Consider the following 21293-nt stretch of genomic DNA (forward strand, 5'->3'; position numbering starts at 1 on the left):
TACGTTCTTCTGGCAGAACACATCGTGAGTCTGCAGTTTACCTGGGAGAAGCTTCTAAGGAGCTCTCATATCTGCTTCTGCTATTTCGAACTGCTGAGCCCTCTGGTTGTGCGCTTGGTAACCACATGCAGAATCCAAGCGTGCGGTGAAGGGTTTACCATTCACTGGTGACATGCTTTTTGGCCCGGAATTGGGCAGATGGATATTCCAGGCCACATGGGGGTAAGTCTTCCTTCCTCCCTTCGACTGCTCCAGCTCCCAGAAGATCTTACATGGGACCTTCGTTTCTTTCCTTTCGTGTGCCACATTCCTTTCGTGGTAGAGCCAGAGGTGCTCCCACGCAAGCAAGAGGCGATAGAGGTAGAGGTCATCCACACAATGTTGCAGGTTGACAGGAACCTAAATCAGCTGAGAAACAGCTGACATGACGGTTTTCCGCCCATCTGGGATCTCCTGCGGTGGGAGCCCGTTTTGCAGAAATTTCAACAAGTTTGGAACTAGACCTTTTCAGATCAGTGGATTCACAGACTGATTTCCCTATGGTAACAAATAGACTTCGAAGTCCCCCCTCATCTCGGTACTTTCCTACACGTCTGCCAATACCTGCAGACAGGGCCAGGGTTTTACGGGAGGCTATCCAGTCTCTACTCCGATCCTCTGTGCTAGTTCCGGTTCCAGAACATCAACGAGGTATGGGGTTTGTACTCAAACCTGTTTGTAGTACCAAATCCGGATGGATCGGTTTAGGACCTCTAGTCCTTTAAAACCTGTATCTTAAGATATATATATATATAGTTTCAACATGGTGTCCCTGCAGTCCATCATTGTGTGGTTGAAACCAGGGGAGTTTCTATTATCCCTGGATATCAAGGACTATCTCCATGTTCCCTTTTGGGAACCACATCAAACCTTCCCGCGTTTTGCCGTATTGCAGAATCACTACCAGTTTCGGGCATTGCCGTTCGGGTTATCCTCGGCTTCCGGCATTTTAACCAATCTCATGTCAGTCATGATTGCTCTCCTTCGGTCATCACGAGTAAACATAATCCCCTATTTGGACGACTTGTTCCTCAAGGCTCCATCGATATCCCTTCTAACAAACCATGCCTTACTGACATATCACACTCTAATCCAACACGGTTGGATAATCAACTTCAAGAAGGGAGCAGTAGAAAGAAGGTGTCCATAATTCTTTGTCTGCGTCTCTTAGGGAAGATGGTAGCTGCCTTTGAGGCACTACAGTTCGGACGGATCCACTCCAGAGTGTTTCAGCTGGATCTGTTGTCACAAGAGTCAGGGTTTCCTCTGCTTCTACAGCGACAAATCCGTCTGAGCCAGGTTACCTGAGTGGCCCTCCTCTGATGGACACAATACAACAGTCTTTTAATGGGCCGAACATTCGGTATGGTTCTGGATCATCGTAACAACGCATGCCAGCCTTCGAGGATGGGGAGCAGTAGTCCTCGATTTTCACTGTCAGGGTCGATGGTCCCCTCTGGATCAGAAGTGGCCCATAAATGTGTTGGAGCTCAGAGCGATCTACTATGCTGTGATAGAAGCATCAGAGTTGCAAAAGACTCGTCGGTAAGAGTTCAGTCCGACAATGCTACGGACGTCGCTTACATCAACCGCCAGGGCGGGACTGGTAGTCGCATGGCCATGCGAGTAGTATCTCAGATTCTCCAGTGGGCCGAGAAGAAGTCAGTGATCCTGTCGGTGGTATTCATCCAGGCTGTGGACCACTGGGAAGCAAATTACCTAAATCGACAGGATGTACATCCCGGGGAATGGAAGATTCATCCAAACGTGTTCAACGCGCTGATACGTCGATGGTGTTTTCAGGTGGACCTCATGGAGTCATGATTGAATCTTCAACTCCCACTATAAGTGTCAAGAACTCGCGATCCACAGGTGGAGGCAGTAGATGCTCGGACAGTTTCATGGATCTACAACTTCGTTTACCTTTTTTCCTCCGATTCCACTTCTTCCTTCTAAAAAGGATAAAGACATGAGTCAGCCTCTGTCTTTCTCGTGGCACCGAACTGGCCTCGGAGTAGTTGGTTCTCAGACCTTCGGTCCCTATTGGTAGACGACCCGTCGCCCCTTCATCTGCGTACGGATCTTCTACAGCAGGGTCCTTTTCGTCCACTCCAATGTAGCGCAACTGCGTTTAACGGGGTGGCTCCTGAAACCGATATCTTTTAATGCAGAAGCATCCCAGACTCTGATTCCCACCATGCTACGCGCCAGGAAGCCAGTTTCGGCTGCGCTTTATCGCATCTGGCATTCTTATATCGAATGGTGTTCCAGTCGGGTCTTCCGTCTGGTTGTCCCGGTTTCTGTTTTTTTCTTCAGATGGGACTGGTTTCTGGTCTTCACCTTTGAACTTTCAAGGTGCAGGTTCTGCCCTTTCTATTTTCTTTCAACGAAAATTGGCCCTCATTCCTGAGGGCAGACGTTACTTTTGTACCACCGATAGCTTCCTGGTACTTAATTAAGTATTTGTCTTGGAAGAGTGTCCTCCTCCTGGCTCTAGTTTTGGCTCGTAGAGTTTTGGGTGCTCTGTCCTATAAGCCACCTTAGCTTGTGTTCCCAGGGTTGGGTCGGCTTTCCGTGTCAATCAGCCTATTGGGTACCGTCTTTGGTGGAGGACTCCGGTAATTCTTCTACTTATGTAGTTAGAGCTCTCCGTGTCCCTCCGCAAGTCGGAGTCTTTTTTTTTTTTTTTTGTCCTCTATGATGCTGTTCAGAGAGGTTGACCAGCGTCTATGCAGACGTTGGCATGTTGGATTAGGCTGATTAGTCTTCAGGCTTATATTAGTGCTGACTGACTGCCTCCTACGTCCATTCGGCTCATTCCACATGTTCTGTGGGTGCGTCATGGGGGGCCGTTAGGGGCGCCTCCAGGTCACAATTGTGCCGTGCGGCCACTTGGTCTTCAGTTCACACGTGGGTCAAATGTTACAGTTTTGATACGTTTGCTGCTTCGGCATCAAGTTTTGGCCGTCTGGTTCTGCAGGTCCCACAGAGCGCTCCCGCCCGAGGGGAATAACTTTAGGACGTTCCCAGCGTAAGCAACTCCAGTGTCCCCTAGTGGATGAAAGAGAAAATGGGATTTTGGTACCTACTGGTAAATCCTTTTCTCTGATTCCACAGGGGACACTGGACGCCCACCTCTGCGCTCTTAGCCTGCCTGTTCGGTTTGTTCCTTATGTTGTATGCTTTGATTATTGTGTGTTCTTATCTCCTTTTTTACTCCGCTTGTTCTCCATCTCCTCTCTGTCTTCATTTTCTAAACTGAGGGCTGGTGGGGAATAGAGGGGGAGGAGCTTCACACTTCTAAATTATTTAAAGTGCCGGCTCCAGTTATCCACGCGTCTATACCCCAGCGTAAGCAACTCCAGTGTCCCCTGTGGAATCAGAGAAAAGGATTTACCGGTAGGTACCAAAATCCCATTTTGTGACTTCCTTTGGAGATTGGACTGTTCATACTTGCCGATGGGGTCCAACTATTCTACACCCTCTTCAGAGGTCTGTGGCACTGGCCATATGATTTTATCAGGGTTCCACGTCTATCCTGGCTTTGTCTTTTTACGTTCCTTTATCTTGCAGGTGACCCATCGCTGTTGCTGTGTTGGTTGGTGTTCGTCTGCATAGCTAATTCTTATTACCTATCTGACCTGGACTGATGTCGTGGTGCTTCCATCGCTTAGAGGTCTTCTGCTGCTTGGTCTGCCACACTGTCGTTCTCAGGGGCAGCACAGATGGTGTGGTGTGATGGTTATCATTACTGCTTTACAGCACTGAAGTTGTGGGTTCGATACCCACTACAACATTAACTGTGTAGAGTTTGTATATTCTTCCTGTGCTTGTGTGGGTTCCTCCCACACTCCAAAAATATACTATACTCATCCGTTTTCCTGCTGTTCTGTCTTTTTTCTCCTGCGGGGAGTTGAACTGTCTCCTGAATACATACCCCCGGGGGCTCTCTTACACGGAGAGAGATTGAGACACTGAGTAGCCTCATATAAGGCTACTTCTTTTCTATTTTTGCACCTTACAGCCTGCTTCAAATATAACCAAGCTGCACAAATAACAGCCAATCCTTTCCTTTTATTACACTGTGATGCTTATTGAATCCTTTCATAATTTAATGTTTATACAGTCACATTTTTCTGACTGCAGCACAGTTTGCTACGAAGTGAAACAGTTTATTTTTTAACCAGATTAATTTTCTTTATTCGGATTGTAACAGTTTGTGACATGTTGATTGTTGAATGCTGAATAGATTATCTAATGTCTAGATTGTAATAATTTCTATATACATTTTTAGGGGACCTTTTCAGTGTTTCTGAGCGTGCAGCCAATAATTTTAGAGTATTGATTTTTGAGATTTGGCACTTTCTTGTTGATTGGCAGCTGCACTCTACGAATAGGTTACATTGGTATCGAAAATGTTCTAGAAGATGGGAGTTTGGGTGCCCAAAGCAGTACTTTAGATGGGTTTACCGCTTTGCTCGGCTAAACCCAGTGCTTCTGGACGTGCACACGCGCCCTATGGGTGGAACTATTAAATTGTTTCGATAGGCGCCGATTACATTTAGACACCCACAAAACAATAAAATTTGCCCCCAAGGAACATGAAACAACCTTGCAGATAAGGATATACTACTGATTTTCATCAGGCTACCAGACAATACTGACCACTACTGGGAAAACAAAAAAAAAATAACCAAAGTAAGGCCAAATCAGAAGAAGCAATCATGGAGCATGCGGGTTCTAAATTAATTGTACTGGCCAGTGTACCTGCATGAGACATGGAACAATACAATGGTCATAAGACTAAAGGACTAGCAGATCTGTCTTCATTAAAGGGGGATGGGTGACAGGTTTTCAGCAGTTGTGTTTATAGTCCTTTTCCACTTCAATACGTCTACTTCACAGCGGACAAGCCACTGTGAACGCAGTCCAAATTTTGATCTGGATATGCAGCCTGTCAATTTACTAGGAGGTGTCTAGTACTTGTCGTTAGTTCTAAGGCTGACTAAACAGTCTCACCTATTACTCTTGGTTCAGGAGAGAGCTTAACATATCAAAAATTTTTAAGTTTATGCTCATTGCGTTAATGCCATGCAAGCCCTTTTTAGGCAAAGGATCATTGCTCAAAGTCGAGCAGGAGCATAATATAGGACATAACATATGGTCTTACTCTGAAACCTTATTTTTGCATTATTTTTTTTCCTTTCAATAATTTAGTCACATGTTTGTTGGGTATATATTCTAAGTAGCAGGCTTTCAAAATGGGATGTAGTCAGCATGCCAGCGTGCAGGATCCGGACGCTCAAAATACCGGTTCCGGAATCCCGACCGCTGGCATCCCAAAAGTAAGTTTCAGGAGGAAGGTTTAGGTTTAGGGTGCAGAGAGGGAGAGGTAACTTTCATGCATCGGGGAGGAAGGGTTTAGGGGTAAGTGTTAGTGTTAGGGTACTTACCTAATGGTGTCAGGATTCTCACTGTCTGGATGCTGCTGTCAGTTTTCTGAGCGGCGGCATCCCGACTATCGGGATCCCATACCCAACCCTTTCAAAATTGCCTATTCTCTGCAGATGTGCCCGCAAGATTTAAAACCACAATAATAAATGCAAAAGCAGGCATATATTTACTAACTCACTGCTTATGCATTAACACCTAGGGCTATATTTACTATGTGCTTGAAAAAACTGGTATGTTTGTCATGTTTAAAAGTTTTTCTTGACAAATTTAACCTGGTATTTAGGTCATTCAGTAGTTTTTCAGACTTGGAGTAGACATGTGGCTATCGCCATTGTAGTGTTGCATTGCTTCCTGATGTGTTCCTGATAAGTTCACAAAGGATTGACACAACAGGCAGACCTAAAGTAAAGGATAAGAAGCAGTCACCTCAGCAGTGCAGATTACACATACCCTGGCAGCTTTGTATTCAAGTTCTGGAAGTATTTAAAGGCTGGTGGAAGATACTGACAGCTTAGTGCCGAATGTGATCTTATTGTGCCTGAGGCTAATAAAAAAACAAAAAAGTTGATTCTACGTAAAACATAACTGGAAAGAAAACCATATATGCTTCCATGTTATTTTGAGCACCAAAAATGCATCATTTATTGACCAATGGTTTGTGTGCTTTGACTTCATTAAATCCGGATTGTCAGATGCAGCATAGTAATAGTGGGCCGAATTCAATTCAGTGCGATGACGAATAGCTCCGGGAGCTCCCTCCCACAGCTATTCAATACACCGCGCTGTTTGCCTTGTCAGAGAATGCCGGTTCTCGTGACTTAAACTAGGTGTTAAGGCTTGGTTACCGGCATTCTCTGACTAATATGCCAGACGCATGGCTGTTAGCTAAGCCGGCAAACAGTTGCGCGCCCGACACATTTGTTGGATTTCTCCTCTCATCCCCAGGGGGATGTGAGAAGAAATTCTTTAGCCGCCCAAACAGCGCGGTCTATTGAATAGCTGTGGGAGCTCCCTTCCGCTGCTATTTATCTTCTCATTGAATTGAATGTGGCCCACTGAATTTGATGGCAGATAAGAACCATTTGGCCAATCTAGTCTACCCACTTAGAGTTGGCTTATTAGGGTTTGGGGATGGATTAGGGGTTTGGCTAGGGTCGGGGGTTAGATATGTTTGGGTATTAGGGTTAAGGGGCCTATCCACTAGGTGACCTGAAAGACTGAACGTCTAGCATTCAGACCTTCAAGCCGCTGAGGTGCAGTGCCCGCGCTGAACGGCGTTCACTGAACGTCATTCAGTGAAGGAGCCCGACCTCCTATCTCTGAACATGCCGAACCTGACGAGCGTCATCAGGTTGACTGGTATGTTCAGTAGACAGTCTGGGATGGCAAGGACCCAGCATCCACACGTATCGCTGGTCCTTGCCGGCTATCCATTACCCGACTTTGTGAACAATGCGACCATAGTCTGGTAATGGATAGGCCCCTTTTGGGGTTTGTTAGACTCTGAGGTTAAGACGCCTGCCGGCGCAAACTATTGAATTGCACCCTATGCTGTTAATGTAATTTTGTGTTTAGTACATGTTACATGGTTGTACATCTTGCCTCACCACGTGCAAGGCAAAGACTCAACTGTAATTAACTTTTTTCTGTCACAGAGGGTGATTCAATTAAGCGCTGAATAGCGCCGGGAATGAGTTCCCGGAGCTATTAATTGACCGCGCTGTAAACTCCTGACTAGAGGATTTCTGCACGCACCCCCCTGAGATGCAAGCTGAAATCTGAGCAAACTAGGGCCGCGGTGCTGTTTTCCGGCTTGGTGAGTGCGCTAACTGCATCGCGGCCGGCACTTAAGTCAGAGAATTCCGGTAACTGCGACTAAACACCCGTCTTAAGGCGCGGTAACTCGGTGCAACGGGTACAATTGAATAGCTCCGGGACCTCCTTCCAGGTGCTATTCACATTGCGTTCAATTGAATCGCCCCCTATATGCAGGTTATTCATAATAAATGTGTAGTAATCTGTTAACCCAACAAGGCATACCATCTTTGAAAGTAGTAAACCTACTGCAACAAATGAGGGGATCCCAGACCACCCACTGAAATTACATCTCTGTTCAGTTTCAATCTGTGACATTATGTGCACCTTTGAACCAGGACCAAGATGAGCGATAACCTGCTGGGCATTAGATTCACAAAATTCCCCCCCACCTCGCCTTCCCCCATCTGTGGGACATGTGTTTTTTTTTGTTTTTGTTTTTTTTTGGGGGGGGGGGGTTTGTGTACTGTTTTATGTCACTGTCTGGTGATCACCATAAAATGCCTAGTTCTCCAGTGCCCTTCCCAGTGTTCCATACTGCAGTGTAATATTGTCTGGTGACCACAGGAGCTTATAACGCAGTAACTACCAATTTTGCAGATGCCAGAATGAGGTAAATAGGGGTTTACTTCTTTGTCCACCTCTACTGCAGCCTCCAACTCCCCACTCGTAAACCGTAGCAGTGAGGAGAAGGTAATCACGCATATATATGTGTTCCTGCTAGCGAGCGCATAGGGCAGGGTGTTGAGGGACCGGGCATGTACTATCTGCATGCCTCTAGTGGAGGAGGGGTTGTGTCCGTTTGACACACCACCAATTTGTCACACTAGGGGGCGTGCCCAGCACTTGCGATGCTGGAGTTCCCCCAAGCTCTCCCCTCACAGTGAAATATATATAGAATAATAAGTGGCACTCACTAGCTTTAAACACATAAGAAATATCAAATTTTAATCCTCACATATTCCATGAGAAAACAGGTAATTTCAGTCTCAACGATTCGGTCCTGTCCGGACCACTTCAGGAGATACAACAATACACTGTTTGCATCAGTAATCAACCAATTCTTAGAGAGCCTATATAGTGGTTAGGTTTAGGCACTAAGAGGGCAGGGTTAGTTTTAGGCAGTGGGGAGGGAGAGTTAGGGCTAGGAGATGTGTAAGGATATCTATCGACAGGTCTCAGTATCCTAACCATGTCGGGATGCCAGCGTTGGGATTTGATCGCTGGCATCCCGAGCCCAATCCTATGGAACCACCACAAACCTGGACAGTGTCTTGTTGACAATTGGGTTCCAATGCTTCATGGAGTTTGCGCTACTCCCGAACCCAACCATCAGCTTGGAACAACTGGAGCTGTGACTAATCGGACCACGCCACATGTTGCCAGTCCTCCAGGTTCCAATTAGCGACATCACAAGCCCAGGTGAGGCGCTGTGTCTATCGTAGTGTTAACAACAGCACTCTGGTGGGTCTTCTGCTCCCATATCCCATGGAAGCTAAAGAATGCCGCACTGACCTGCTGGATATGTGCCTGGGACCTACTGCATTGAATGTTGATGTGATTTGAGCCAGTGTCGCTTGTCTGTTACCACAAACACTTCTGGCCAGACGCTGGTGGTCACAATCATTAAGCACCCGTGGTCGGCCAGTGTGCTGTCCAGGGTGGGTGTTAATGCCTTCTCATGAGGTATTCCCGGCTCACACTTAACACGTGACACCGTAGATCGAGGAATGTCGAATGTCTGCACAACTACGGAAATGGAATGTCCCATCCGTCGTGCACCCACTATCATGCCCCGTTTGAATATCGGTAATTCAGTTCACCTTGCCATGAGTAGCCTAGCCGGTGTTTAGACACACTCGCGAGATGCCAGGTTACAACTGATGCAGGTCTGTGCATTTCTATGACGTCACATTGCCGTGATGCCACGTACCATTACCTGTATATACTGCTATCTCATGAGTATTGGCACTTCAGTGTACTCCAGTGTGAAATCGGAAGTATCTATTTTAGAAAGCATAAGACTTACTGCTGAAGTGTGGGGGGGTTTAATTGTCTTATGGGTGCCCAACAGAGCTATTGCACCGATCAGACACGCTTGCCGTGGTTATCATGTTTCTCGCATCCAAATTCACTGGGTGTGGCTAAACCTGTCTAAAGTTTAGAGCAGTGCACCCAAATGGCTGACGTTTTTTTTTCAGGGGTTTTGTGTGCCACCAAATGACCGTGCATCCAGAAATCTGGGCCCCGCGGCAATCATGCCCGATGGGAGCAACAATTCAATAGTTTTTGCTTAACAGAGCTATTCAATTCCCGCTTCATGGCTGCATCTAAAACCATTATTAATATATATATATATATATATATTATCTATATATGTATATATTTTCTAAATAAATATATATATATATATATATATATATATATATATATATATATATATAGAAAATATATATATATATATATATATATATAATCTATGTGTGTGTATGTGTATATATATATATATATATATATATATATATATATTTTATCTATGTGTGTGTGTATATATATATATATATATATATTTTATCTGTGTATGTATATGTGTGTGTGTATATATATATATATATATGTGTATAAAGCACTTAGAAAAGTTAAATTTATACAACAAATTGCAGTTATTCGGTGTTGCGTCAACTTGTCTGGTGTGTAGTGTACAAAAGTCTTCATTTCTACTTCAGGGTCCATAGGGTATCCACAGGATACCTTGGGGTATAGGTGTGACGTCAGTCGCAGGGCACCAAAGAGTTAAGCTTTCAGCCTCCCAGGATGCACTAGGTCCCCCTCCTATACCCCGCCCCCGGGCCAAGGCACCTCAGTTTAGTTTGGTGCCCGGCCGGAGTCGGGTGCACCTGTTGGAGTGGGGGCTAGAAGAGCCCCTGAAGCTTATTCTTCATGCAGCTGTGGCTGCACATCTGGATGTACAGCATGGACAGTCAGTCCTGACGTCCATGCTGTCTTCCCTACACCCCGCCGGTACCAGAACGCCGGTACTGATCCGGGGATGCTGGTGGGCGTCTGGGGTCACAGCTAGCGGTGACCCCAGATGCTCCGGACCATGGCCGGATTCAAGGGGGACAGAGGTAAGCAGCGGGGTCCCGCGGTGGGTCCCCGCTGATCACATGGTCCTAAGTCCCCAGGCAGGGGGCTCCCTGGGGACTGGCTGCAGCGTGGAGCCAGGCGACCAACCTGCGCTTCCACTACCCCCTGGGACAGCGGACCGCAGCAGAGCGGTAGCGCTGCGGCGTCCCAGGGGTTAAATGCATGCCAGGGGAGCGCGCCTTCCCTGTCTCACAGCCGGCGCCTCCCCCGCTGCACACAGCCCTCTCTGCATGCTGCCGACTGGTCCTGTGGCAGCGCTCCTCCCCCAGGCCAGCCTCCTCTCTGCTCCTCGGCGGCCATCTTCTCCAGAACGCATGGTGAACGCTGCTGGAAGCGCTGGACGGAAGCATCGTGGTCTGGGTCCCCCCGCATACCTCTCCTCCGCTGTGGTCAGGTCTGTGTATGCAGCGCTGTGTCCTACCAGGCCCTGTGTCTGTGTAGTTGAGTGATCAGCGCTGTTAGTGCAGGAATTGTTATTTTTCTGCATTGTATGTGACTGTGCTAGCGCTGCTGCCTGTAATCTTTTCTTCTCTAAACTGTCAGCTTTATTACTGTCCCTGTTCTTTCTGCTAAAGCCCTTGCGGTGCGGTGCTGCAGGGTGGTCTCTCGCCTATTTAATACTTAATTGGTGAGAGAGGTCACATACGTGGTGCCATCATGTCTGAAAGTGATTTTCCCCTCCGGCTACAGTGTACCACGTGCAAAGTACCGTTAGCGGAGGGGGAGGGTAGCGCGGAGGGCCTTTGCCGGCAGTGTTTGTCCATGGCGCGGCCTATTACGGTTACAGCACCGGTACAGGAGCCGCCCTGGGCTTGTTTCGCTCAGGCGTTAACAGCTTTAGTGGGCCAGTTAGCTCCGCAGCCCGCGTTTACTCCGATGGGTTTGTCCCAGCAGTCTGTGGTGTCGTCACCCATGCAGGGGTTCCCACGACAATTGGTGGTACCCCACAGTCTCCCTATTTCCCCGCTCCCGGGTTCTCAGGAGCCAGCGTGGGTTAACTCCCTGACGAGTTCTGTACAGCACTTGTCGGATGTGTTGCAAGGGGAGTCTGTGATGCGGTCTCATAAAAGGCCGGTGGCGTCTCTGTCCGCTCCTTATGAGGATGACGAAGGGACGTCTGATGATGGGGAGATTCTAGATCCTTACGATCAGGAACCTCTCCATACTAAGGACGCTGATGCTAAGTCCAAAGTATATATTCCTGGACTTATTCGGGCGGTCCGCACAGCCTTGGTGATTGAGGACGAAGTTCCCCCAGCGGCTAAATCTAAGTATGCCTTTTTCAAAGATGTGAAGGGCGATGCCACAGTCTTTCCTCTTTCGGGTCAGTTGGTGGACCATTTAGAGGAGGCGTGGAAACAACCTGGCAAAAGATACCAGCCGCAGAGACGCCTGGCGGTGGCTTATCCGTTCGCGGATAATTATTTTGCGAAGTGGGAATCCCCTCCACAGGTGGATTCTCACGTGACCCGTCTTGTCCGTAGTGCCACATTGCCGATGCCATCCATGTCCTCCCTTAAGGATGCTACGGACCGCAAGGTAGAAATCTGCCTGAAGTCCGCTTATTCCCTTGCTGGGGGGGCAGCACGGCCGGCTATGGCCATTTGCTGGGTTGCCAGAGCGATGGAGCGCTGGGCGGATTCATTAGAGGCTTCTTTTGAATCCGACTGTCCGGCCGATCAGGCGGAGTTGATTGGCAATCTCCGTGATTCGGCCACCTACATCAACGAGGCGGCTCTAGACATTAGTACTCTGGTGTCTAGAATTTCTTCAGCAGCGGTAGCTGCTCGTCGCACCTTGTGGCTGCGATCCTGGAAGGCGGACGCAGATTCCAAGAAAGGTCTGGAAGCGTTGCCGTTTACCGGAGAAGTTCTCTTCGGTCCGGATCTGGATAAGATTGTGGCCACGCTGGCGGCAGCCAAATCTGCCTGTCTCCCGTCGGCCGCTGCTCCTTCTGGTTCGGGGCAATCGTCCTTTCGGTCATCTAGGGCCCAGGGCAGGCCCAAACCACAGTCGTTTCCTCGACAGGCTGGCCCTAAGAAATCGGTCAAGCCCCGGAAGCAGGCATGGAGTACCAGACGTCCGGCCCCCAAGCCAGATGGCAAGCCTGCGGCCTGACGGTCCGGGCCTCCCTTTGGGGGATCCCAGGGTGGGAGGCCGCCTGCTACAGTTCGCCCAGTGTTGGTCGACCACTACGACAGACACTTGGGTTCTGGAGGTGGTTTCCCACGGATACGCCCTCTCCTTCCGGCACAGACCCCCGGCTCGCTTCTTCACCACGGGTCTCCCATCAGACCGGAACAAGGCTACGGAGCTGCGGAAGGTATTGCACACTATGCTCCAGGCTGGAGTTATAGTGGCGGTTCCATTCTCCCAGAGGGGCCAGGGTTTCTATTCAAATCTATTTTTGGTACAGAAACCCAATGGGTCATATCGTCCGATTCTCAACCTCAAAGCACTCAACAAGTCTTTGCGGGTCCCGAAGTTTCGGATGGAGACCCTACGGTCCATCATTCTGGCGCTGGAACCTGGGGACTACTTGGTGTCATTGGACATACAGGACGCTTACCTGCATGTCCCTATTCTTTGGCGCCATCAACAGTTCCTCAGGTTTGCAATCAGCAGCGACCACTTCCAGTTTCGGGCGTTACCTTTTGGCCTGGCAACAGCACCACGTGTTTTCACCAAGGTGATGGCGGTCATGGCGGCTTCTCTGCGGCTGCAGGGAGTCCGCATGTTGCCGTATTTGGACGACCTGTTATTGGTGGCAGGATCTCCAGAGCTCCTGTTACGCCACTTGGACCTGACCATTGCACTGCTGCAACGGCACGGCTGGCTAATCAACTGGCAGAAGTCCACTCTAATCCCGTCTCGGAGGATTCTGCATCTTGGAGCCTTATTGGACTCGGGACAGCAAAGGATCTTCGTGACGGAGGACAAGATCTCTGCTTTACAGTCAAGGGTGCGCAGTTGTCTGCACAGCCGCCGGGTGTCCTTACACTCGGCGATGAGGTTACTGGGCTCCATGGTGTCGGTGTTCGACATGGTGGAATACGCCCAGTTTCACTCCAGACCTCTGCAGCACCTGATCCTGTCCAAGTGGAACGGGCTGACTCAGTCTCTGAAGTCCCAGACGATTGTGCTCACCCAGGAGGTTCGCCTGTCCCTTACGTGGTGGTTACAGACGACCCACCTCAACAAGGGACGTCCGTTCTGGGTTCCAAATTGGGTCCTGTTGACAACGGACGCCAGTCTTCGGGGCTGGGGAGCAGTTTCGGGTCCACACTTGTTCCAGGGCAGGTGGACGCCGACAGAAGCGGAGCTTCCAATAAATATCTTGGAACTCCGTGCGGTCTTCAATGCTCTCCAGCAGGCACAGCGGTTTCTCCAGGGTCGCCCGGTGCAGGTCCAGTCGGACAACGCTACCACCGTGGCCTACATAAACAGGCAAGGAGGAACTCGCAGTCGGGCGGCTCTCGTAGAGGTCTCTCGGATCCTGGTTTGGGCGGAGCGCAATCTTCCGGCCATATCAGCGGTCTTCATCCCGGGAGTGCTCAATTGGGAGGCGGACTTTCTAAGTCGCCAGGACGTTCATCCGGGGGAATGGTCCCTGCACCCGGACGTTTTTCAACTACTGGTGGACAGGTGGGGTCTTCCAGAAATCGACCTCATGGCGTCCCGGCACAACAACAAGTTGCCGGTGTACGGGTCTCGCACAAGAGACGAAGGGGCGTCTCTGGTGGATGCTCTGTCCGTCCGGTGGACGTTCCGGTTCGCATACCTGTTCCCTCCGGTCTCCCTTCTTCCACGGGTAATCCGGAAATTCAAACAGGAAGGAGGGACGCTCCTGTTGATAGCTCCCGCGTGGCCCAGACGGCACTGGTTCTCAGACCTTCAGGGTCTGTCCGTGGACATTCCTCTGCGGTTGCCGCTACGACCGGACCTTCTGTCTCAGGGTCCTTGCCTTCACCCGGACCTGACTCGGCTGTCTTTGACGGCGTGGCTGTTGAGACGGCCATGCTGAGGTCCCGGGGGTTTTCCAGCTCTGTGGTGCGTACCATGTTACGAGCTCGGAAACCGTCTTCCGCGAGGATATACCATCGCGTGTGGCATACGTTCTTCCAGTGGTGTCGACCGAGAGGTTATGCACCGCGGGAGTTTCGTCTGTCTCGGATTCTCGCCTTCCTGCAAGCGGGACTAGATCATGGGCTTCGCCTTGCTTCTTTGAAGGTACAGGTTTCGGCCCTATCTGTCTGGTTTCACCGTAGGATTGCTACAATCCCGGATGTGCGCACCTTTATGCAGGGTGTTCTCCGCATTCAGCCGCCCTTTGTTCCACCTGTGGCGCCTTGGGATTTGGCTGTGGTCCTGAGGGCTCTCCAAGGACCGCCGTTTGAACCACTGGGCTCAGTGGATCTTAAATGGCTAACAGCTAAGACTGTTTTCCTTCTGGCCATTGCTTCGGCCAGACGTGTTTCTGAGTTAGGGGCTCTTTCTTGTAGACCCCCTTTCTTGGTTTTTTATGGGAACAGGGCAGTGCTCCGCACTCGGCCCGAGTTTCTTCCCAAAGTTATTTCCCAGTTTCATATTAACGAGGAAATAGTTGTTCCGGCCTTTAACTCACCGGGTCTTTCCGTGGGTGAGGCCTCTTTGGATGTTGTGCGGGCCTTAAGGACTTATGTTGACCGCACTTCTTCGTTTAGGAAGTCGGACGCTTTGTTTGTCCTCTTTGGCTTCCGTAAAAAGGGTTGGCCTGCTTCAAAGCAAACTTTGGCAGCCTGGATCCGTATGGCTATTTCTGAAGCTTATCTTCATGAAGGCCTACCGGTCCCTCCTTCTCTGAAGGCTCATTCCACTAGGTCTGTGGGTCCTTCGTGGGCAGCTCGACGTGGTGCCTCGGCAGTTCAGATCTGCAAGGCTGCTACGTGGTCTTCTGTCCATACCTTCGTGAGGTATTACAGGTTTGACACCTTCGCCTCTCAGGATGCTTCCTTCGGGCGGCGGATTCTCCTTTCTGCACAGGAGCGTCCCCACCCTTAAAGGATACTGCTTTGGGACATCCCCAAGGTATCCTGTGGATACCCTATGGACCCTGAAGTAGAAAATATGAGATATGGTAAGAACTTACCCTTGTTATCTCTATTTCTACGAAGTCCATAGGGTTCCACAGGACTCCCGCCCTGTCGCACCTGTGCTGCAGATGGGCTTTGCTCTGGTCACCGGTTTTCCGTCTCCCTCTGGTGAGAATGTGATTCTTGTATGTGTCCAGATCTTTGTTCTCTCTCTTCCTTCTCCTCCTCCGGCCTATGGCTTGGTAACTAACTGAGGTGCCTTGGCCCGGGGGCGGGGTATAGGAGGGGGACCTAGTGCATCCTGGGAGGCTGAAAGCTTAACTCTTTGGTGCCCTGCGACTGACGTCACACCTATACCCCAAGGTATCCTGTGGAACCCTATGGACTTCGTAGAAATAGAGATAACAAGGGTAAGTTCTTACCATATCTCATATTTTTTTGGCACTATATTTCTGGGGAGTACCTAGTTTTTCACGTTTAAACAACAGACGTTCAAACCCCTGTGACACCACAAGTCAAATGTGAACACTTTTCACAGGGTACTTAATGAGCTCTTGTAGTGTCCTCAATTGACCTCTGAAAAAAAAACCCATTGATCTCTGTGTATTTGACTTGAATTGAACTGATAAAATGTAGCAGGTAGTATACAACATGAACTCTGCGTCATGACCACAAGTAAAAATGTGCCTGGATATGGTGATAGCGATAGTATTTGGTTCCTATGCCCTGTTTACTTTTTGATACACCCTTTTCACATCAAGAACTAAATATAAGAAACTACTTTGATACCTTTTATTTGTACTGTTTTACAGTGTTCTCCCCAGGCTTTTTTTTGTGGGTGCACCACCCTACCACCCGCAGTTTTGGAGCCTGCAAGTGGGGAAAGTATCTGGGAGCTGTATAAAAGGACCAGATCCTACAGACTTTGTAGATTTTTCATAATCAGACAACTTGGCTTCTAATGAAAGGAGAATTAATATATAAAATATTATTTCAAGAAAATCATTATAAGGTCAGGGTTTAAAACATTTTATTACTGCGAAGGCGCTCACCCGGCTACTTCTTGATGCCACCCGGCTGGAAACATTTTCTGGGGAGGACACTGGATTTACCTTTCCATTGAATTCTGAATAGTTCTGTTGATTCAGAAAGTCATTCAGAAGTTTCTGAAGAGATTTTGTTAATTATGTGTGAGTCATTCCCTAATTGTAGAATTGAATAAATAAACTGCTCTGATGACAGCAGTATATTCAATAGCAGTGTTCCAGCATTTCACACCATGCACTACTTTTAAGAGAGAGAGAGGTCCCGGAGCTATTCAATTGACCGCGATGTCAAGTTACCGAAGGAGGATTTCAGCTTGCACCCTCCTGAGGTGAGAGCAGAAATTCGAATAAAGAATCGGCTGTCACACTGTTATACAGCTTAGTCGAAAATGCCAGTTCCCGCGACTAAACACCCTGCTTTAGTCGCACTATCCGGCATTCTCTGGGGCGATTCAATTCAGCAGGAATTGAACAGTGCCGGGATGGAGCTCTAGGAGCCATTTAATTCACTGCAGCGTTTACTCAGGATGGAAGCAGTTAAGGCGGAGAATGCTGGTTCTCGCGAATTAACTTGGGTGTTTAGTCGCAAGAAGCAGCATTCTCCGACTCAAGTTTTGGCCGCGAGGCTGCAAGCGCTGCGTTAAGCCAGAAAACAGCCTCGCAGCCGGCACTTCAGTCAGATTTCTCCTTGCACCCTCAGCCACGTCTTCTAAGGCCCCTACGAAGAGACTGATTCCTAATCCTCTTAGGTGGAATGGATCTGAGGAATAGGAGATACAGGGGACAGAGGGAGGTGAGGTTCAAGAACCATAGGAACAGATTTCTCAGGAGTCGGAACCTGTATCTCAGGGCGTAGAGGCGCTGATTGCGGCAGTTATTGTTAGAGCTCTTCGTATCTATGTTGAGAGGACAGCATCTATCCAGAAGTTGGATGTGCTTTTAGTTTGTTTTTGATGTTGTGCGGCCAGGTTGGCCGTCTTCAAAACAAACTATTTCTCATTGGATTCGTCTGACAATCAGACAGGCTTATCTAGCCGCTTCTAAACAGCCATCTGTTTCGATTATGGCACATTCAAAGCGCTCGCTGGGTCCTTCATGGGCGGCTGCTCGTGGTGTTTCGTTGATTAATGTTTGTCGAGCGGCCCCCTGGTCAGGCAAGAATACTTTTTAAGTTTTACCGTTTTGACACTTTTGCGGTCTCTGCTTCGCCGTATGGCCGTGCTGTTTTGCAAGGTTCTCAGCGCCCTCCCGCCCGGGATGGGAGCTCTGGGATGTTCCCACTGTTCTGAGACTCCAGTGTCCCCTAGTGGATGAAGGAGAGATCAGGATTTTGGTTATTTACCGATAAATCCCTTTCTCAGATTCCACAGGGCACACTGGACGACCGCCCGCCACTGTTACATCTGTATAAGTTTGTTGCTTTACAGGTGCAGACAGTTGTTTGTCTACATGGTCTGCTTGGTAATGTGTTTTATCCTTATACCGCGGTATTCAATTCAATGCGCTATTGAATAGCGACGGGAGGGACTCCCGAAGCTATTCAATACACCGTGCTGTTCGGGCGGTCTAAGGATTGATGCGAAGAGAAATCCTGACCAAAGTGCCGGTGCGCGGCTGTTTTTCTGCATAGCACGGCGCTAACAGCTACGCACCCGGCACTTTGGTCAGAGAATGCTGGTTACCGCACCTTAACACCCTTGGAACTCGCTCCTGGCGCTATTCAATTTGCGTTGAATTGTATCGACCTCATTGTTTGTTCACGCCTTTCTAGCTTTTCTTCTTCCTTCTTAATTTCCAGCTCTCCTCGGGCACAGTTTTTTTTAGACTGACCTGTTGGGGGGTATAGAGGGGTAGGAGCTAGCTACCATACAAATGTATTAAAGTGCCAGCTCCCGGTTAACCCACTTCTATACCCACTGTTAGTTGCGGGCCTACCACATGCGCTAACAGCTTCGCGCCCGGCACTTAAGCTGGAGAATGCTTCTCACAGCGACTGAACCCGTGACATTAGGCGCGATGAACTGCAAGTTTTCACAGAATGTAGCAAAAGTACCTACCATACTTTCCAGGAATGCCCAGCATATACCATCCATGCTAAACACATTCTATGCAGTAGGGTCACAATGTTAAGCAGTGTTTATCACAACAACCCAGCTGTATAGTCTAAAGGTGCCTATACACTAGACGACTCGCTAACCTTGCAAGGTCATCAACTATTTCCCTCGATCACCCCGGCACTCCCGGACATACGATATCGTGTTTTAAACTGTGCAATCTGACCAACGAACTATCGTGCATCCTTAACTATTTCCAGTGCATCGGTAACGAGATTGCCAGATCTTACTGCATGTAGGTAAGATCTGAGGATACGACAAATGACCCGCAGGACCGCGCATCGGGATTGTTATCGTTCCTGGACACTGCACGATTTGTCTTTCCAATATGTCTGAATAGGCCAAATCTTGCAAAAATTTGTTTAGTGTGTAGGCACCTTAACTCATCTACTGACCTATGGTCCCCAAAATATGCGCAGTCCATTTACCCACCAGTGTTACCCAGCTTACTTATTAAACTATGATGTCCATATAACTCTGATGGCTAGTATTTGCTCAGCCCAATTTACCACCTCTATCTGTAATGCTGAGAGCACTTCTAAGCAGACGAGATATGGCTACCTGTAATCTTCTTAAACTACTTGTCACTTTTCTGTTTTGACTTTTTTTTGTGTGTGTGTGTTAAGATAACAGTGGCAACATACTAATGTCCATTGAAATATTATGATTATCTATCTATACTGTAAAGGGCTCTAACCTGAAGTCTGAGCTCGGTGAATGCGAGTTTGCAGAGGCATTGCAGCTGGAAGCTGCAATTGGACAGTGAAGCAAGAGGCTCAGTAATGCTATATTGTTGTGGCCTGGATTTTCTGAATTAGAGGAAGTCTCTGTTCTGGTTACCAGATCATATTTCTAGTTGCCTTTGGAATCTCTGTGGCCCACCTTTTATGTACATACATTTATAACAAAGGTTTGATCGCTACCATGGGCAATATAATAGCAAAAAAAAATGTTATGACTAGAAGAGAGAGCCATCTAATCTTAATAGAGACTAAAGCTGGGTACACCCCATACGACTGTGCGCCCCAGCTATACAGCCGCGTGATGTAACAATACATTGCACGTGCCATACACACTGCATGATCCAGCGTACGATCCAGCGTGCATGTAACAGCATTGTCATATCTGCCATGCAGCACAACAGATGGAACTAAGCGATGAACAACGGATCGGGTATACACTCTGGGCCTGAATCAGTGATGGACAGAATTGCAGATCTGCACAGAAGTGGCGGTGCAATTCCGTCCATCTTTTGGCCATGCGTATGCGGAGACACCAAAACATCGGAGATGTGCACTTACCATCGGGTTAGCGTACAACTCTGAATCAGGCCTTGTGGCCGGTGCCCAACCACACGTGACCAAAATAGGCGCCGTGGCACTGAAGGGGTTAACCCTCATGCTGTGACACCATTTTTAAAAAAAACTTATAGGCTAGGCACCATATTTTTTTTTTTTTACATGCATTACCGACGCTAGGTGCCTGGTATTTAAAAAAGGTTTTTAAAGGTCTAATCTGCCGTGGTCCGGACCCTCTCTGGCAGCTGCGGCACTGGTGTGTATTACTATGGGGATTATGGGCAAGCAGCCACTGCAGCAGGGGCTTAGCGTCTGGGTCTGTACCAGGTCCTAAAAAGCGTTCACTCGTAGCTGGCCGATGTTCGCATTTTGCGTATGCATTGCAGTGTGAATGCTCGGGAGGCGTTCGCTCGCTGCACATAGACCACCCAGCAGAGTGAGTGACAGGAGAAGCCGTTTGTGGGTGGTAACCAGAGCAGGCCACTAGAAACGGGTGAGTGGAGGTGTGAACGCAGGAGCACCTGAGCATCTTAACACGGTTTCAGAGGCGTGCATAATTAACAGGCAGCGTCATTGTACACGTTGCCTGGTTGTATTTCACACTGAAGTGATCGTAGTGCTTGCGGTAGGATATGGTCAACCTCAAGCGCTGCGATCGCATCTGATGGTCCTCGATGTACCCAGGGTTACATACACTTACAGGAGATGACGTGCGCAGGTGGGCGTCTTAAGACAGGCTGGTGGCCGTCTGCATACACATGTGATCGCACACCAAGATATAGTGGGCGTGCTTATACCTTGGCGTGCGTTCGCCTGCCTTGCTGGGTGTGTGCCGGATTTGCATATGCTGGGTGCGAACGAACGCATCTAGCGAGCGGGTCTGAATGAGCTCCTTAGTGCCAGGGCTGCAGGACTGTGTGTGCCTACCGCTTAGGACTGGGAACAGAGCTCCCGGCGCTCCAGCACTACAGGGCGGCAAGGGGACGTTGCAGTTGGGACACTTGTCCCAGACTGCAGGACTATGCTTGGCCGCACGCTGGGGGTCAGGAGTGCGGCAGGAGGGGCCAGTAAACCGTGCTGTGTGCATGCCCACCGGGGGACCAGGAGAGCCTGCTCCCCGGACCCCCAGCGTTGATGGCAGGCAGTAGATTTAGCCCCTAGTGCTTCTCGCTGCACTAGAGGAGAGCCCCAGCAGTCCGAGACTGCAGGGGACCCCAGTGCTGGGCACTGTGTGTGCTGGGGTCTGGGAGGGTAGCTACCAGTACTGCCAACACTGAAAAGGTTTAAAGTTCCATTGCTGGGACTGAT

General features: G+C 49.0%; 1 protein-coding gene across 1 annotated transcript in view; it reads left to right on the plus strand.

Annotated features, from left to right (window-relative positions):
• EPC2 (enhancer of polycomb 2) overlaps positions 1 to 21293 on the plus strand; it is a 116691-nt gene that overhangs the window by 30664 nt on the left and 64734 nt on the right. The gene's annotated exons all lie outside the window — the stretch shown is intronic.

Source organism: Taudactylus pleione, unplaced genomic scaffold (genome assembly GCF_031769625.1).
Source record: "Taudactylus pleione unplaced genomic scaffold, aTauple2 ptg000156l, whole genome shotgun sequence".
Taxonomy (NCBI): domain Eukaryota; kingdom Metazoa; phylum Chordata; class Amphibia; order Anura; family Myobatrachidae; genus Taudactylus; species Taudactylus pleione.